This window comes from Carassius gibelio, chromosome B8 (assembly GCF_023724105.1).
Source record: "Carassius gibelio isolate Cgi1373 ecotype wild population from Czech Republic chromosome B8, carGib1.2-hapl.c, whole genome shotgun sequence".
Classification (NCBI taxonomy): Eukaryota; Metazoa; Chordata; class Actinopteri; order Cypriniformes; family Cyprinidae; genus Carassius; species Carassius gibelio.
In genome coordinates this window covers 27544927-27562713 of record NC_068403.1, presented here as the reverse complement: position 1 = coordinate 27562713, position 17787 = coordinate 27544927, and the positions used below count along the sequence as shown (strand labels likewise).

Below are 17787 nucleotides of genomic sequence, written 5' to 3'. Positions count from 1 at the left end.
CACTCGCTGCTGACAGAAAGAGAGTTTTGAGCTCGACTTATTTAAAAAAAGTGTTTAATGCTGGTGTTAAAGCTGTTATCTTTCTGAAATGATCCGCAGTGCAGACTCTCTATTTTTATAAAAGCTCCCGAACAAAAATCATTATTATATTTTGATGATATGCAATGTGGAGCTAAACGCACGAAACGACAGATAAAATGTTACTTAATAAATACACGATTGTGATAGAGAATAAGAAGCTGACGTCTGATTTATCCAAGCGGTCATATTTACCATGTTTACTATGGTAATGTTAATGGTTAGCTTGCATAGTCTTTTACATCGCTTATAAATATTTCTGCCTTGTTTAGTGATTATAATCCACATCGGATCAAGTTATTTCAAACACTTGCTGCCAACTAAGAGTGAATTTTGAGCTCAACTTATTTTAAAACGTCTTTAATACCGGTGTTAAAGCTGTTATCTTTCTGAAATGATCCGCGTTGACGCTCTCTAGACGCGGAGAAACTCCGCCTTTGTTCATAACCCCTCCTATAGCCACAGCTGGCCCGCTTTGGCCAAAGGTTTTCGTCGGGCCAAAAAACCCTGGCCGTTTGCCCCGAGGAAGCCCGGGCGAGGCACGATCAAGCCCCGGAAGTGACAGTGGAAACACGACTGGCAATGGCACGCACTAGCACGCCCGGTCTTAGCTCGATAGTGGAAACACGGCTATTGAGCACATTAGACCTAACTGCAGAGTGATTCGTGCTTTCGAGTCTCCAAGTTAGTATATATATATATATATATATATATATATATATATACACTCAAAAAAATTACTCTTTAAACTTACTTAAGTCAATTATGGACAGTGGTTCCACACAACCAAATTGTGTTTTGATAACATTAATGGTATTTTTGGTATCTATGCAAACTCCTTGTGTTGTGACAACACAACTGAATGAGGTAGAATCTATGTGAAATAGTAATGTCCAACCAACTCAATTTATTCACTTTGCTTCAACTTAAACCGGTTAAGTTAACTCAACATGTTTTGGTTTATTACTATCTAGCCAAATTTGTTTCACTCTATCAACATAAGAAGGTTTGTTTCAAATTACTCATTTCAATTATGGACAGTGGTTCCACACAATTAGTTCTAGTTACTTTAACACAATATTTTCTATTTAAATTTACCCCCTTCAACAAATAATTTTTTGTGTGATTTGTCTTGTAATGAGACAAAAGACAAGATGTCACAAATGATCAAAGTGTATTTGTTAAACAAGCAATAAATAATTACAGTTAAATACAGTTGAAACCATGTTACAAAATTACACAAAATAGCAGAAATATCAAACTACTCATTTTCTAATTGGCATTCATGCGTAACCAATCAAACCTTATTCCAGGAACAGGAACTGGCTCCAGAAATAACTTCTTCAGTATTCCAAATGTGTACCTGAGTTCAGGAGGGTTGCTCAAGTTCAGTCCATATATCAGTCCCAGAAACATGGTTTTGCAGACTGTAAACTGCTATAGGTCCTGAAGAACTTTATCCTTTAAAACTCCAACATCTGCTGGACTGTCTTCAATGATGCAGCTTCAAATAGATTCCCACGAGTCTTCTGGATCACCTCCTGATGGCTGGCAACCTCTGTATCCTAGAAGTATTTAAAAGGATGGAGAACTCAAATTCTTGTGTGTTAACTTTAACAAATCATTTATTAACCTTGAAAAAAAAAAAACTCACCATATACTCCATACTGCTAGGGTCTTCATTGGATACTTCAATTTCATTAGTCTGAAGATGAAAACAACAAAATTTAGCCTATGGAAACTCCTTGTGTTGTGACAACACAACTGAATGAGGTAGAATCTATGTGAAATAGTAATGTCCAACCAACTCAATTTATTCACTTTGCTTCAACTTAAACTGGTTAAGTTAACTCAACATGTTTTGGTTTATTACAATCTAGCCAAATTTGTTTCACTCTATCAACATAAGGAGGTTTGTTTGAAATTACTCATTTCAATTATGGACAGTGGTTCCACACAATTAGTTCTAGTTACTTTAACTAAATATTTTCTATTTAAAGTTACTCACTTCAACAAAGCATTTTTTTTTCTTCTAAAATTACATGAAAAAAAAAGTCAGTCATTCATCTTCTTATGGGAAATACAGGCAAGCAGTCAAGATGGGATTCTAACAAACATTACAGTGGAAAATGGTACACACATCTGGAGCCTGTACAGTAAGCAACAGAACTGGAATGTTCCCAGACCCAGAAACATAGTAAGGACATCAGTAAAACAGCCCACGTGACATCAGTGGTTCAACCATAATTTTATAAAGCTACAAGAATACTTTTTTGTGCAAACAAAATCAAAACAGCGACTTTATTCAACAATTCTTCTCCAAATCGCATCTTCCACTATTATCAACAGCACGTTAATAAATCATGTGCTTGGTGCTGCTGCCCTACGCATGCACTGAGCCTTGATTACATGCAGAGGAAAGCAATTTTCATGCCTCTTGTTACTGTCCATAATGGCGGCATATGTGATTTGTAGAAGAATTGTTAAATAAAATTGCTATTTTTGTTTTCTTTGTACAAAAAATTTCTTGTAGCTTTGTAAAAGTGTGGTTGAAGCATTGATGTCACATGAACTGTTTTACTGATGTCCTCACTATGACTCTGGGAACATTTCAGTTGCATTGCAGCCTTTATGGAGGTTCAGAAATCTCTTGCATTTTCATAAAAATATTAGGGATGCATCGGTTGACCCGCCATCAATCGGAAACCGGACGTTTTTTGCTTAAAATACGCGATTGGTAATCGGCCGGCCTTTGGCCTTTTTTCGGCCGATTTTTCCGGAAGTGCGTCCGCGTGCTCAGACTAAATCTACATGAGGGTGAGTAATTAATGACATGTTTGTTTTTGGGTGACCTAGCCATTTAAACACACCTGAACCAGCTAATCAAGGTTCTTGGGAATTTTAAAACAATAAAGTATTACTGTGGGCCCTATCTTGCACCCAGCGCAATTGACTTTGTACACCGACGCATGTGTCATTCCTATTTTGCATCCGCGCCAAGCGCGCTTTTCCCTCCACAGAAGCACGTCGCTAAACTAGTGAATGAACTTGCGCTCCCTGGGCGGTTCAGCGCAAAAAAGGAGGCGTGTTCCGGCGCAAACAATCCCTGGTGCTATTTTGCTGTTCCATTAAACAATTGCGCCACTGACCAGAAAAAACTTAGTCTAAAGTCAGTGGCGCGTTGGGCGTAGTTCATTATGCTATTTTAAGGGCGCATGCTTGACCATAATGTACTATAGCGTGCACAACGCGCATACACTTTGCTCATGTAATCTACACAGATGCAACAGTTATTTTTGCAAATCATAAATTGTTACACTAAAAAAAATATTAACACATGAGTTGACGGAAATCATTGTGGTGTATTTTGGGTGGGTTTCTCCCATCCCCATACAACACAACTTCTCTGTCTTTCACTGCTCTTACAAGAACATCAGTCTCCTCGGCTGTGAACCGCTTCTGGCGTGCGCCTGGTAAATGCGCCATAATAATAGCAATCCATAATTGAACTTGCGCACCTGCTTTTAAAGGGAATGTTGGATGACGCTCTGATTGGTTTATTTCACGTTACGCCCAAACCACACCTATGAATAATGAAGCTACTTCAGACCAACCCATTTTAGATTTGCGCCGGGCGCAAGAGCCATTTATCCCGCCGGGAAAATAGCAACAGCGCCGAGACCCGCCCACAAAGTTACTTGCGCTTCGCGCTTTGACACTTGCGTTTCAGATCGTTAAAATAGGGCCCTAGAAGTTCCAGGCAGGTGTGTTAGAGCTGAACTCCACAGAACACTGGCTTTCCTAGACCAGGCCTGGACACCCCTGCCTTGCATCAAAATGAATGGTTTTTGGGAGGCGAATGCATTCATAATCTGTCAGTTTATAGTGTTACGGTCAGCTCAAAACTGCAACAAGAATGACGAAAACCAAACCAAAAATGTATAATGAAGAATATTTTTTTATTACATAATTCTAGGGGTTTACATTTAAAATTAACACATCAATTTAATTACTGACGACAGATCCACAAACAACGCGCGATCAAGTGGCAGCATGGGATGATGTCACTTCCCACGTGCCTCGACCCACGTCTCAGAGGCACTTTTATTCGTACGTCCCGATCTATAACAGGTGTTGTTCATTACGCCATCACCTAGAAGAAATCACAAGAGAAAACAAAAAAAAACAAAAAACCCACACACCCGTACACCATAACACCTCCCCCTTTAAGATAGAGGATCCTTGTAAAGGACCTATATTAATCAGAAAAAATAAGGGTTACAATGTACCAGATGTTCTCAAAATGGCCTCACTTGTAACTGGAACCACGGCAACTCTCGGCACCTACGAAAACAAGTCAGTCACAGTCATACAAGTTTTTAAATCAGGGTATCCAGATTCTCACATGGAGCCCGAGACAAGGCATCGGCCAACACATTCTCGACACCCCTTATGTGTCGAATCTCTAATGGATAAGGCTGCAGAAAAAGAGACCAGCGTATAAGGCGCTGATTTGGGCTCTGCAAAGAATGTAAAAAGGTAAGTGGATTGTGGTCTGAAAACAACACAATCTGAAAAGTGCCACTTGTCTTGACCACTTTATGACCAAAGACTAACTGGTTGGGACTAAAACCCAGACTATCCTGAACCACCTCACGAGCTGCCAACATTAACCAGGGCAACCCCTCCTCCCAATCACCCTTTAACTCCACACAATAAGCCCGCAGCAACAACTTCAAAGTTTGGTGGAAGCGTTCCAAAGCCCCTTGACTTTGTGGATGGTAAGCACTAGACTGATTTTGCTTCACACCAAGTTGCTGCAACACTTCCTTAAACATATGCGAAGTAAAATTGGATCCCTGGTCACTTTGAATAACTCTTGGAATCCCAAACACAGAAATAAATTGTGTCATAGCTTTAACAATTGCACAGGTAGTGATTGAACGAAGCGGATAGGCAGCTGGATATCTAGTGTTCTGGCACATTACAGTAAGAAGATATGCACTTCCTGACTTAGATGGAGGTAATGGACCCACACAGTCTATAATCAGATGTTGAAACGGTGTATCAATTACAGGTATGGGATATAACGGTGCCGGTTTAAGGCACTGATTTGGCTTCCCCGTAAGCTGACAGGTTGAACAGGTTTTAATAAACCTCCTTACATCTTTCTTTAAAGGGGGGGTGAAATGCTCGTTTTCACTCAATATCATGTTAATCTTGAGTACCTATAGAGTAGTACTGCATCCTTCATAACTCCAAAAAGTATTTAGTTTTATTGTATTCATAAGAGAAAGATAGTCTTTACCGATTTTTCCCGGAAAAACACGAGCGCCTGGAGGCGTGACGTGTGGGAGGAGCTAAAGAATCACGAGCGCCAGTTGCGTTGAGAGAGTTTGGAAGCTGTGACAGCTGTGAAGGCTGAAACTGAACGAGAGCAGCAGCAGCAAGAACTCGCTCCTAGCGGGGCTCGAACCCGGGTCTCCGATGGGAGGCGGACGCACTAACAAGGAGGCAGAGATATTTTAAGCAGTTTTACTCACCGCCTGTGGTTCCAACACACAATCGTGACCCTTTTTCGTTGGGATTGCATCATCCTTAAGAAATAAATGATACGCAAATCCGTCGTCAAACTGGGCTTTGTTTGTAAAACAAGCATTTTAGAAATGCAGGGAACAAACACAAACACTTGCACAACTCCGTTGATGCTTTGTAAAAATAAACTCCATCCACTGGTTAATGCTGTTTTTTCTTTGGTAATCTGTGCAGGGTTGTCTTGCCCTGGCAACCAAAAACACATTCCTTTTGTGACATTTCGCAACATTCTCGCTCTGATCAGTGATTGTCTGTGCACAGCCTCTCTCTGCTCTGCTATATGGGAGCGCGCGCTCTTCCGGCAAACGTGCCCTCAGGACCCATATAAGGAAATTCCGCTCCATCTAACAGAGCCATACTCGAAAAAAACTTTCAGAAACTTGTGACAAACCGGAAGAGGTATTTTTGGAACAAAAATACTCCTTCAAACGTACAACTTAATTTTTGAAACTTTGTCCATGTTTAGCATGGGAATCCAACTCTTTAACAGTGTAAAAAACTCAGTATGCATGAAATAGCATTTCACCCCCCCTTTAACTGTGGCCAATAAAAATAACGCAACAAATGATTGTACGTTTTATTAACCCCAAGATGCCCCACAACATCTCCATGTGCCCAACGCAACACAGTATCTCGAAGAGACATTGGCACAACAACCTGTTCATAAGGCTCACCTATGGGTACTTCCCTACCAGATAGCCATTTTCTTAACAACCACTCATTGCACTCTCTACCTTTTCCGGAGCTAGCACTTCAGAAAACATTTCTTTCAGTCTGGGGTCCTCCCTTTGTGCCACCACCAACTCCTGACGAGAGACTGTAGGGAAAAGAAGAGAAAGATTAGGAAACACTTTCCTTCTATCCCTAATCTGTCTAGGTTCCTTATCCTGATTTTCGACAACATTTTTACTCATTGCCCGAGTAACAGCACACGTTACGAACACATCAGGAAACTGTTTATCAACATCCACCTGTTCAAGTAAAGAAGAAGGAGAATCTGTTACAATAGGTGGGGGTGGTACATCCCTCCATACACGACCTCCAGCCAAATTATTTCCCAAGATTACAGCGATGCCCTCCACTGGTAAAGAGGGTCGCACACCTACTACAACTTGACCAGTAATCAATTCAGATTCAAGTACCATAGTGTGCAAAGGTACCGACAAAACTTGTAAACCAATTCCTTTTATCAATACCTCACTCCCAGTACTGGAACTCTCTGAAAATGGTAATACGGACTCCAAAATAAATGTCTCTAGTACCACATATTTTGTATTTATTGTATTAATAAACCTAATCTTATTCGATCTGTCTTTTGTCAATTTCCAGTGTCCAGTGAGAGAATAACGTTTTAATACAAGGTTGTGTTGAGTGCAGTTGTTCTTACCTGTGTAGTGGGCACCAAGAGGGTTTCAGTATTTGTCCAAGGACTCTTCTTCAGTATGCAAACATCTTCATAAGTTTTGTAGTGCAGATCAAGTTTGGCAAAGATTGTTGATTCTGATGGGCCTATGGTAATTCTGGATGTCTCAAATTCGGCACAAATCTGTAAAAACATGAAGTGCAATGGAAAAAAAAAAAAGGTTTAACAGCAAAAACCAATTAAATTATCAAAATATTAAGTGATTTATTTGTGTGAGTGATGAATAGTGTCATGTTTACCATTCCAAAAGGGAGGACCTGATTACATATCTGGAGCATTTGTATAATGTGAACAGCTCAGAGTAGTGTCCGGTTTAAAGTCATTGTATGACCACACCGCCATGTTCATAAACAAAGCTTCAAATACTCCCACTGTGCTGAGCCAGGGCTCTCAAAACTCGGTCGACATCTCATGGTTAGACATTTATTGATTATTTCCCAGACAGCAAATGACATGTGGCCCAGTTCTGGCCCACATCTCCCATATTCTTCTGGCCCACATACCGCGCGGAATGACGGCGATGACTCAACCTGAGTCTGGCTGACATATGTCAGCCACAACTGAACCAGATCTGGGCCACATCTCAGAAATGGTGTGGGTGACAGCCACACCTGGCCCAGATGTCAACCACGCCATTTCTGAGATGTGGCCCAGATCCGTCCCAGTTGTGGCTGACTTCTGGGTTAGATATGGCCCATATTTACCCTTTCTAGACACAAAAGAATATGTAATTCATCCAGAATAAAGAAAAAACACTCATGTAGTCTAAACTGCTTTATTAAAATATAAAAATGTGACAAATAAATATACATACATGAATACAACTGCATGTATAGATATAAAACAAATACATTTACATTATTAATAAATATTTATTAATATAGTTAAATACACATTAACATTACATTTACATTTAGAAGACACTTTTATCCAAAGCAACTTACAAATGAGGACAATGGAAGCAATCAAAATCAACAAAAGAGCAATGATATACGGGTGCTGGTCATATAATTAGAATATCATCAAAAAGTTGATTTATTTCACTAATTCCATTCAAAAAGTGAAACTTGTATATTATATTTATTAATTACACACAGACTGATATATTTCAAACGTTTATTTCTTTTAATTTTGACGTTTATAACTGACAGCTAAGGAAAATCCCAAATTCAGACGTGGCAGAGAGGAGTGAGTATGAGAAACATTCAGATACACCCCAGACAGCAACATAGTGTTGGCCCAGATCCGGCCCACATCTGGCCCGCATGAAATCCATGCGGACCAGATGTGGGCCGAATCTGGACCGAAACTGCTTGCTGTCAGGGACAGGCTGACTCAGTCTGAATTGGGAGTAGCGAACATGCATTATAAACTTCTTTCAAATTAGAATCTGTTGGGGAGATAAAATGTGCAAGATAACGTATATGTACTAATAAAAACATAAAACATCAACCAAAAAAACGTATCTTTTACTCTCCAGTACTGAAAGCAGAACTGATAAGGGAGCCCTTGATACTGTGACACAGCTCTTTCAAATTAACATTTAATACATTTTAATAAAATTTAACTGGGAGGAACATCATAACTGTAATTTACACAACCATTCAAGAGTTTGGGGTCTGTAAGATATTTTATGCCTTTATAAAAAAAATCTCTTATGCTCACCACGGCTCCATTTATTGAATCAAATTACAGTAAAATAGTAACACTGTGACTATTACAATTCAAAACAACTCTTTTCTATGTGAATATTATGTTAACCTGATAACTGTCACTCACGTTTTTGAAGATAGACTTGAATGTGCATGATACAAACCTAAATTGTTATAATTCATGACTGAAAACATTTTGTAACATGATTTTGATGTGCCATTTACATGGTAATGCAATGTCTGATTTTAAAATGGGTTTTAAAGGATGAATTTTGAGATTTTATGTTTTCAAGTGATATATCACTTCTGATGATTTCTAAAATGTGATAGAGAAAAAGGCAACGAGGAAGTCTTTTTTTTAAACAAAGGTCAAAGCTCCTTTTGTAATGTAGATTTCTGAGGGTGCACTCTTGTCATAAATTCATCTATTACTTTTCCTACATAATTTTTAACAAAAAATATTGGTATAATATATATTTGGGAGTCTTAGACCTTTCCAACGATATATAGTTTGTCAAGATTAGATTAAATTTGATTGTAATATAGTATAGTCAACGTAGGCGTCCCGTATTCGGGACGGGGGTGACATTTAACAGGTTAAAATGTCATTTATTCCTTTGATCAAAGCTGAATTTTCAGCATCATTACTCCAGTCTTCAGTGACACATCTTCAGAAATCATTCTAATATGATGATTTACTGCTCAAGAAACATTTCTGATTATGATCAATGTTAAAATACAGATGTGCTGAAATTGTTTTTTGTTGGATTCATTGTTACATAGACTCCAAACATTTGAATGTTAGTGTTACATGCATCAAATTGTTCAAAATCATCTGTTTCAAATAGTGTTCCTGTAGCTCAACTTGTAGAGCACTGTGCTAGCAAGCAACAAGCGCAAGGATGGGGGTTCGATTCCCTGGGAACACATGATATGTAAAAATTGATAGCATGAATGCACTGTAAGTCGCTTTGGATAAAAGCGTCTGCTAAATGCATAAATGCAGGTCTTTTGAACTTTGTATTCATCTGTGAATCCTGAAAAATAAAATGCATCACAGTTTCCACAAAAAAAATGAAGCAGCACAACTGTTTCAACGCTAATAATAAGTTTCTTGAGCAGCAAATCAGCATTTCTGAGGGATCCATGTGACACTGAAGACCGGAGGAATGATGCTGAAAATACAGCTGTAAATCACAGGAATAAATTAGTTTATAATGTATTCACATAGAAAACAGCTATTTTAAATTGTAATAATATTTCACAATATTACTCTTTTTATATATTTTAATTAAATAATTACTACAGAGGTGAGCAGAAGATAATTTGCAATTTGACACAGAGCCAACAATATTTAGTCTGCAGTTCCAGGTTTATTAGATGGAAACAAGCTAGAGCAGGTGAGATGCAAAAAATAAATAAATAAAATAACAGATTCATTTCGATATATGTTGTGAAAAAAATGCATATTAGGTTACTTAACCTTTTCAGCGCTTCCTACATCTCTGTCAGCAGCTCCCTTCAGAAATATTGAAATCTTGGACACTCCCTTCTGTTGTAGAAGGATTATTTTGTCACTCTTTAAATCGCAGAACAATTTTATGTTTACCATAAAAGAGCACAACAACTTTAGTTTTCTGCCAATTTTCGCGCTCTTTGATAACGTGACGTCATCGATAAACAGTAAAGTGTAAATGTTAAGGTTAAATAAATTAAGCAATTTCCAATCATCCATTGAAAGATTACCAACAAAACAGTCAAAAGCTATCATCTACAGATGAAGATTTGATTAAAAGCCCAAACTTTCATAAATAAATGCACAAAAGAGTTATCATACCTGACGATACATCGTCTGAAAACGGTAGAAACGCTAACGGACTTTTTCGAAGACATTAAACCATTCCTATAAACTAAATAAACAACAGAAGCGAGTCAAATACAAGTAAGAGAAGTGTCAAAAACAGTCATAAGTAGTATTTGTGTGATTTTATGGACTTAACTCACCTGAAAACAGTGAAATCAGCGAGAAACGGGGTGTTTCCTCGAGACATTTGCAGTGTTGCGCTCCGTTTCCATGGCAACTCCATCCGGTCCACGCGCACGCCCATGAAAGCACGTCACGAATTAAAAGTCACACGCTTACGTTACATAAATAAACATATGAATAAACATATGCCCCTTATTTTTTTTTTCTGTAAGAGGGGGCGCGGCCATTTGTAAATTTAATGTGTCTGGCTTTTGGTGTCATTCCAGTTATATTAGCTGTACAAACAGCTGTACTGTCGCAAACTGCTGTATCTTACTATGTTATTTTTAATGTATTGTCTTAATTATGAACGTACTGGTTTGTAGTGCAAACAGTTACCGTTTACTGCACTTAGTTCTTCTTGATATTTCCCTATAACCATGACCATAAGTCTCACACATTCACATACAATTTCTTGGTGGATAGAATTAGATCACTACATAATTCAAAATGTCATTCAATCGTGATATTGGTAATTTAAAATTCATTTTGTAGTTCTATAGCCCAGTGCAAAATGCCAGGCCTGCACATAATAGTGGGACAAAGTGGCACTTTTATAGTTTAAGATTTTGTATTGTTGCTTTTACGAACACTCATATATGTATGTATGCGTGTGTATATATATATATATATATATATGTGTGTGTGTGTGTGTGTGTGTGTGTGTGTGTGTGTGTGTGTGTGTGTGTGTGTGTGTGTGTATAAGGTGCATCTTGAAGAAATGTGAATATCATGAAAAAAGTTCATTAAAGTGAAATTGTCATATATTCTAAAGATTCATAATTTTTTTTTTTGATGATTAGAGCTTAATTTAATGAATGTAATTATTGCATTTAAAAGTATAAAAAAGGAGTTAAACAAATATTATTTAATTATTTAAAATTATTTTTAAAGAAACTTTGTCCTGTGGTGTGACACAGGTGTCACAATGGAGGACTTTTTTTTTTTTTTTTATCACACCAAAGGACGTTTCAGCCTTTTCTGTCAATTAATGACCTTGCTAATCCAAGCTAACCTGTCATTAGTGGCAAGCAAGACATATTTGGAAAATTTTCTAGGATTATGTAGCTTAACATGCACTTTTTAATAAAAAAATATATATAATTTAGGGGTGTCATATTAATGCACAACAAAGCATAAAAAATTTGTAGTGGTTCCGAAAAAGTTCAAAGGACATGGTGTCACACTAGAGGACATGGTACAAAAATATAAAAAAATCGAATAACATTGCAGCTTCATAACAGGTCCGTGTAGGTCAAATAAATGTGTGTATGTATTTATATTACGTGTCCTGAAATATTATGGGCATCCAGTACTCAAAATAGTTTTAGAACTACTGACTGGTAAAGTAAGGTGATCTGCCAGGACGTGTCTTCAGAAAATGGCACATCTGGTCACCTGGTATAGGCCATATCTGGCCCACACACAGCAAGCCATGACTCAAACTAAAGCCGGTTTGTCGCACACGGGCCAGATCTGGCCCACACACAGCAAGCCACGACTCAAACTAAAGCCGGTTTGTCGCACACGGGCCAGATCTGGCCCACACACAGCAAGCCACGACTCAAACTAAAGCCGTTTTGTCGCACATGGGCCAGATCTGGCCCACACACAGCAAGCCACGACTCAAATTAAAGCCGGTTTGTGACACACGGGCCAGATCTGGCCCACACACAGCAAGCCACGACTCAAATTAAAGCCGGTTTGTCGCACACGGGCCAGATCTGGCCCACACACAGCAAGCCATGACTCAAACTAAAGCCGGTTTGTCGCACACGGGCCAGATCTGGCCCACACACAGCAAGCCACGACTCAAACTAAAGCCGGTTTGTTGCACACGGGCCAGATCTGGCCCACACATAGCAAGCCACGACTCAAATTAAAGCCGGTTTGTTGCACACGGGCCAGATCTGGCCCGTAAACAGAATGCCACAACTCAAACTAAAACCAGCTTGATGTGTGTGGGCCAGAGATGGCCCATATAACCTCTGCCGCTGCCAGAACTGAGCCAGATGTGCCATAGTTGGCCCAGATGAGGCCCGGATATGTATGCTATCTGGGTTATCTTTTGCAATTAGTTAAAATATACATATTCTAACAAATAAAGGTAATTACTTCCACTTTTGAAAGTCATTATGTATTACTAGTATACAATTAATTTATACAAATAAATATATTTTGCACACAAAATGAGATAAGAGAGAAACTCCTATTCACCATTTGATTAGCAATAGGAGGAAGTAGCTGAATGACAAATAATTCTGCCTCTTAACATCTCTTATTATAAAAGTAAAGGTAAGTGATAGGACGTTTTATTTTTGGATAAACATTTTACTAATAAATACAATCTCTCTTAAAATACCTTATTGGGTTATGATATTTAAAACAGTTTGGTTTGATCTAGCGCAGAACTAAAACTTTAATGAAATATTTCCCCCAATTATAAAATGATTTTATTATTAGCTAGCTCCATACCGGAGAGCTGCTTTATAACAGGAAATCAAGTTATAATTCTAGCGACATTGACTCTGTATTTTCATGTTTAATATTGAAAAGCTTTCTATTGCATATTGAAAAGCTATCTATTGCATAAGTACTGTTATATAAATAAACGTGACTGGACTTTTCTTTACTGTAGTGCCTGGAGAAACTCAGAGTTCGTGCAAACATCCACATTGCTGTAATCAAATATGTTCTTAAGAGCTGCTTTTACATCGCGGTCATTTTTTGTTGAGTTTATGCAGTTATTGAGAGGAAGGCGTGCAGTATATATTTACATATTCATCCAAGGTTCGGATCGGCTCGGTTTGCTCAAACTGAAGTGCTATCTTCTTCTTTTGAATTGAATCAGGAGAGTGTATTACAATCTTGCGCTACAGCGCCACACTGGTCGAACTGCATTATTGGAGGCTTTTGCATTAGGCATACGAGATCAAACCATTAACGTTACTCAAAAACATTTACCGGCTTTTTTTTGCATATATATATATATATATATATATATATATATATATATATATATATATATATATATATATATATATATATATATATATATATATATTTTTTTTTTTTTTTTTTTTTTTTTATCGTCGACATTGTCGATAATATCGAGTAATTGTTTCAGCCCTAGTGCATATATATACTAAATGAAATACATTAGAGAGAGTCCTGCGCTTTCACATCTCCCAACCGCTCAAAATCATCTATTAACGGTGCAGTAAACCGATTACACAATACAAAACTGCAAAACAAAAGCACCCCAAAACAGGAACTCTAAGAGAAATTAAAGACTTTGACTTAACACAAGAAAAACTTTAGATTTTCTTACATGACTGGTACCTCTTGCTCTCCTTCGCGCCATCATCAAATGCGTTGGAAATCGTCACTTCCGGGTTTTTTTGAATTACGAAATTAAACACTTTACGTTAGTTTAACGATTGATAATAAAGTAAAATTGAAAATGAAACAGTTTAAGTTGATTAAGCACAATACAATTGTGTTTTGGCGGAAAACTAAATATATTTGTGTTGTTTTAACAAAACATATATGTGTAAAACGAACAGTGCCACAAATCAATTTTTTTGAGTGTATGTATGTATATATATATATATATATATATATATATACTAACTAAATACGACCTCATGTTTTGTACGTTTGCAGCCTCTGAAACTTCTGTCCCGTCATAAAAATTAATACGAATGGTCCGATTTTTTCAATTTTCGCATCCGTATGCAAATATTTTAAGGGGTGTTTTTGACAATTGAAATCCATCAAATGACGAATATGAAAACAAATAAACTAAATTGACATACTGCAGTTAAATTTCAAAAAGTGGTGTTTTTATATTTATAACATTTGAATATAGTTCAGCACTATAGATCACACGACCTGACAACCAAGAGAGCTGACAATTGACCATCACTTAATTTACATCACCTCACGATTGAAAATGTGACACTGATATGACAGTTCAACAAACAAGTTAATAAAGTTCATAATGGGGAAGTCGTGACCTAATGGTTACAGAGTCGGACTCACAATCCAAGGGTTGTGAGTTCGAGTCTTGGGCCGGCAGGAATTGTAGGTGGTGGGAGTGCATGTACAGGGCTCTCGCCACCCTCAATACCATGACTGAGGCGCCCTAGAGCAAGGCACCGAACCCCCCACTGCTCCGGGTGTTTGTTCACGGTGTGTGTGTCCATTGCTGTGTGTGTGCACTTTGGATAGGTTAAAAGCATAATACGAATTCCGAGTATGGGTTCCCATACTTGGCTGTATGTCACGTCACTTTCACTTTTTACATTTTAGACTAAAATAATGACTGTTTTTGGTCTATTTTAGCAGCAAAAATAGATAAGATGAATCCAAACAAAGATCACAACATAGCACATCTCACAGCAACACTCAATCGTGTTTTGAATGATTCAGTGTTTTGAACAAATCATTTGAGTCGAAGATTCAATGACCCATTCACAAACATCTGTCTCATTCTTGATGAATTGGCTGTTTGAACGAATCGGTTGAAACTCACCTGCATTTGTGCTCACTATCGACAAACCAATTAAATTTGTTAAAAAAGTTTTTTTTTTTTTTTTCTTTTTTTTTTCTTTTTATCAGTCCAAACACGTTTTGATTTTATTCAGGATTTATGTTGAAGGAGTGGATGCCGATTTGCCATATCCTTCATACTGATATTAATTATTTTATTACATGATTTCTTGTTTGACTATTAATCAAGTTATAGCAAGAGTGAAATGTGTAACCTTATGTGTGCTGTATTTCTTTTCCTCAAGATTAATGTCCACATATTATGTGTGTGTATCCAACCGTAATGATAAGACACTCGCCAGTGCTAGAAAGCCTTGAATTTTAGATAAGTTCTCTGTGTACGTGTGTTAGTATCTGTCTGTACAGGGAGAAGCTCAGACAGTCCCAGGACAAACGATCAACTGCCAGTGTCCAGCGTATCAGATATACGTCTTTGGAGAGTTTTATCTAGGTTTTGGAACCAATCAGAATTTTGTTGACTCATGTATTGACGCAATTAGTATCCTCTGTCAGGGTATAACTGTGGTTGATTTTGTATTGTACTGGGGGTGGCCTGCGAACTCCTTCGAGATTGTTGAAGCTGACTTCTGCTGATGAAATTGCAAACTATTTTCTTCAAGTAAAATTATTATTATTAATTGAACTCATCTCTGAGTCCTGGTCTTCATTGCGACATATCTGGTCCTTGGGTTTTAACTGTAAATTCCCCTACAATGTATATACAAAACTGTTACTTTTTATGACAGTAGATTAGTGATAAAGATAAAAAAAATTGGCAAATTTTATTTTTATTAAAGTTTTTTTCCTCCCATCCTGTAGCCTACTCACACCCCACCGGTTGAGAACCAATAGGACTTAAACTGTTATTTTTAATTAGTCTTTTTCTGAAACACAAACAGTTCATCGTAACCTTATTTGTCAGGTTCCAATAAATAAATAAATAAATGCTTTCCATACTGTACAAATTGTGTGAAGCTTCCTTCTTAGCTGCCGTTTGCAACTATAATAGTAACAACAAATGCAAGAACCGATGGCAATTTGCCATTCAGTAACTTATCCAGAGAATGTTACAGAGAAATAAAACTTTCAAAATCTGCATTCAGAGCAGTGTTTTCTCGTGCTTGGCGTTCCATAGAAAAGCAGTGGTGGTCTGAGACACTCAGTCAATGAGCTGAGCAGTAATGCATCACTAATAAGAAATGCATACTCAACAAGAAAACTTTTTTTAATCATTGGTATGGGTGCACGAAGAGTAGCCCAGTGACCTTTACTGTACTTTGGACCAGAAAGCATAGAGAGATATAGCTCAGCCATACATACTGGAAAATATCTTGTTGCAAAATGTGTTTGCAAAAAAATCTTAGAGCTGCTTTTAAGAATTTATCTGAAGAAACTTCAAGACAAGAGCCATGGCTTTGTGGGAAAATGCATATATTCAATACATCAGTCCATCTAGTACATTAAAAACTCATTGCTTTTTCCAGCCTCCAAGATTTTCTAATTCCATAGTAGATTTCATTGGTTAACTAAGTCATACATTTTATAATAGTTAAGACTGTAACAAACAGCAATGCTATCTATCAGAATGTGCTACAAATGCTTAAGGTCAGGGTCAAGGTAAGGATTAGGGGGTTAGTATTTGTTTGTGCAGTCAATCAGTACTGTGACATGACAGATTATTTATATCTTTAGAATCGTCTGTGTGGTTGGGTTGCCGCACAGAAATCATGCTTTTTGTGCTGGTTCACAGAATTATAGTTTAATTTCATGCTTTTGTTGGTGCACAGTTTATAACATCAGCATGTTTGTGTGCTTGGGGTTGTGAACAATGCTAGTTTGTATCACTTTGACATGGTAACATACCAATATAATACAGTTTTATGCAGTTTTCAAGTAAAATCAACTAAGAGTGTGGGCATATGGTTACTGACCGTGCCATTATTTTGTGTACTTCCAGTTTGTACTGCTGGTCTTCAGTTGCGATGGCATGTTGTACTTGCTGTTGCATCCCCTGCACAAAGGGCTGCATATACTGGAATGCATCAATCTCATAGACTGTATAAAAATAGAGAGAGATGGAAACAGCACAAGTGACAAAATATATCATGCAAGTTATCATTATTAACTTGTAAAATACATTTTTGTTAGTGGTTGACCAATATATTACCAAGGCCGATAAACAGCCAATATTTGACATTTTTCAAATATTAGCATCAGCTAATAAGATTTACTGCTATGCCGATGTGTTTGAGGTGGGACTTTTATTTTAACAGCGCTGAGGAAAGCAGCGCCTGAGCACTGTCTAAGAAGCACACACAGTGCTCACATTCTCTGCCTTGTTTACTGTCATTGTAAACAGTTCTGTCTAATATGAATAGAAGTCTGTCTAATAATCAGATAGAATGGATAAACAAAGGAATTAATGTACACAAAAAGAATTATAGCGATTGCTTTTATAT

General features: G+C 37.5%; 1 long non-coding RNA gene across 6 annotated transcripts in view; it reads right to left on the bottom strand.

Annotated features, from left to right (window-relative positions):
* LOC127963213 (uncharacterized) overlaps positions 1–13610 on the bottom strand; it is a 39690-nt gene extending 26080 nt beyond the window's left edge. The window contains exons 1-6 of one of the 6 annotated variants that reach the window (XR_008154748.1): positions 10753–12424; positions 10586–10658; positions 7061–10300; positions 4368–6490; positions 1733–1783; positions 1236–1643 (exon numbers count right to left, since the gene is read on the bottom strand). This is a non-coding gene — a long non-coding RNA (uncharacterized LOC127963213). Of the gene's footprint in view, positions 1–1235; positions 1644–1732; positions 1784–4367; positions 6491–7060; positions 12425–13551 lie in introns of those variants that run through there. The other 5 variants (XR_008154749.1, XR_008154750.1, XR_008154747.1 and 2 more) reach the window with 5 other exon arrangements.
* Positions 13611–17787: the final 4177 nt, after the last annotated feature.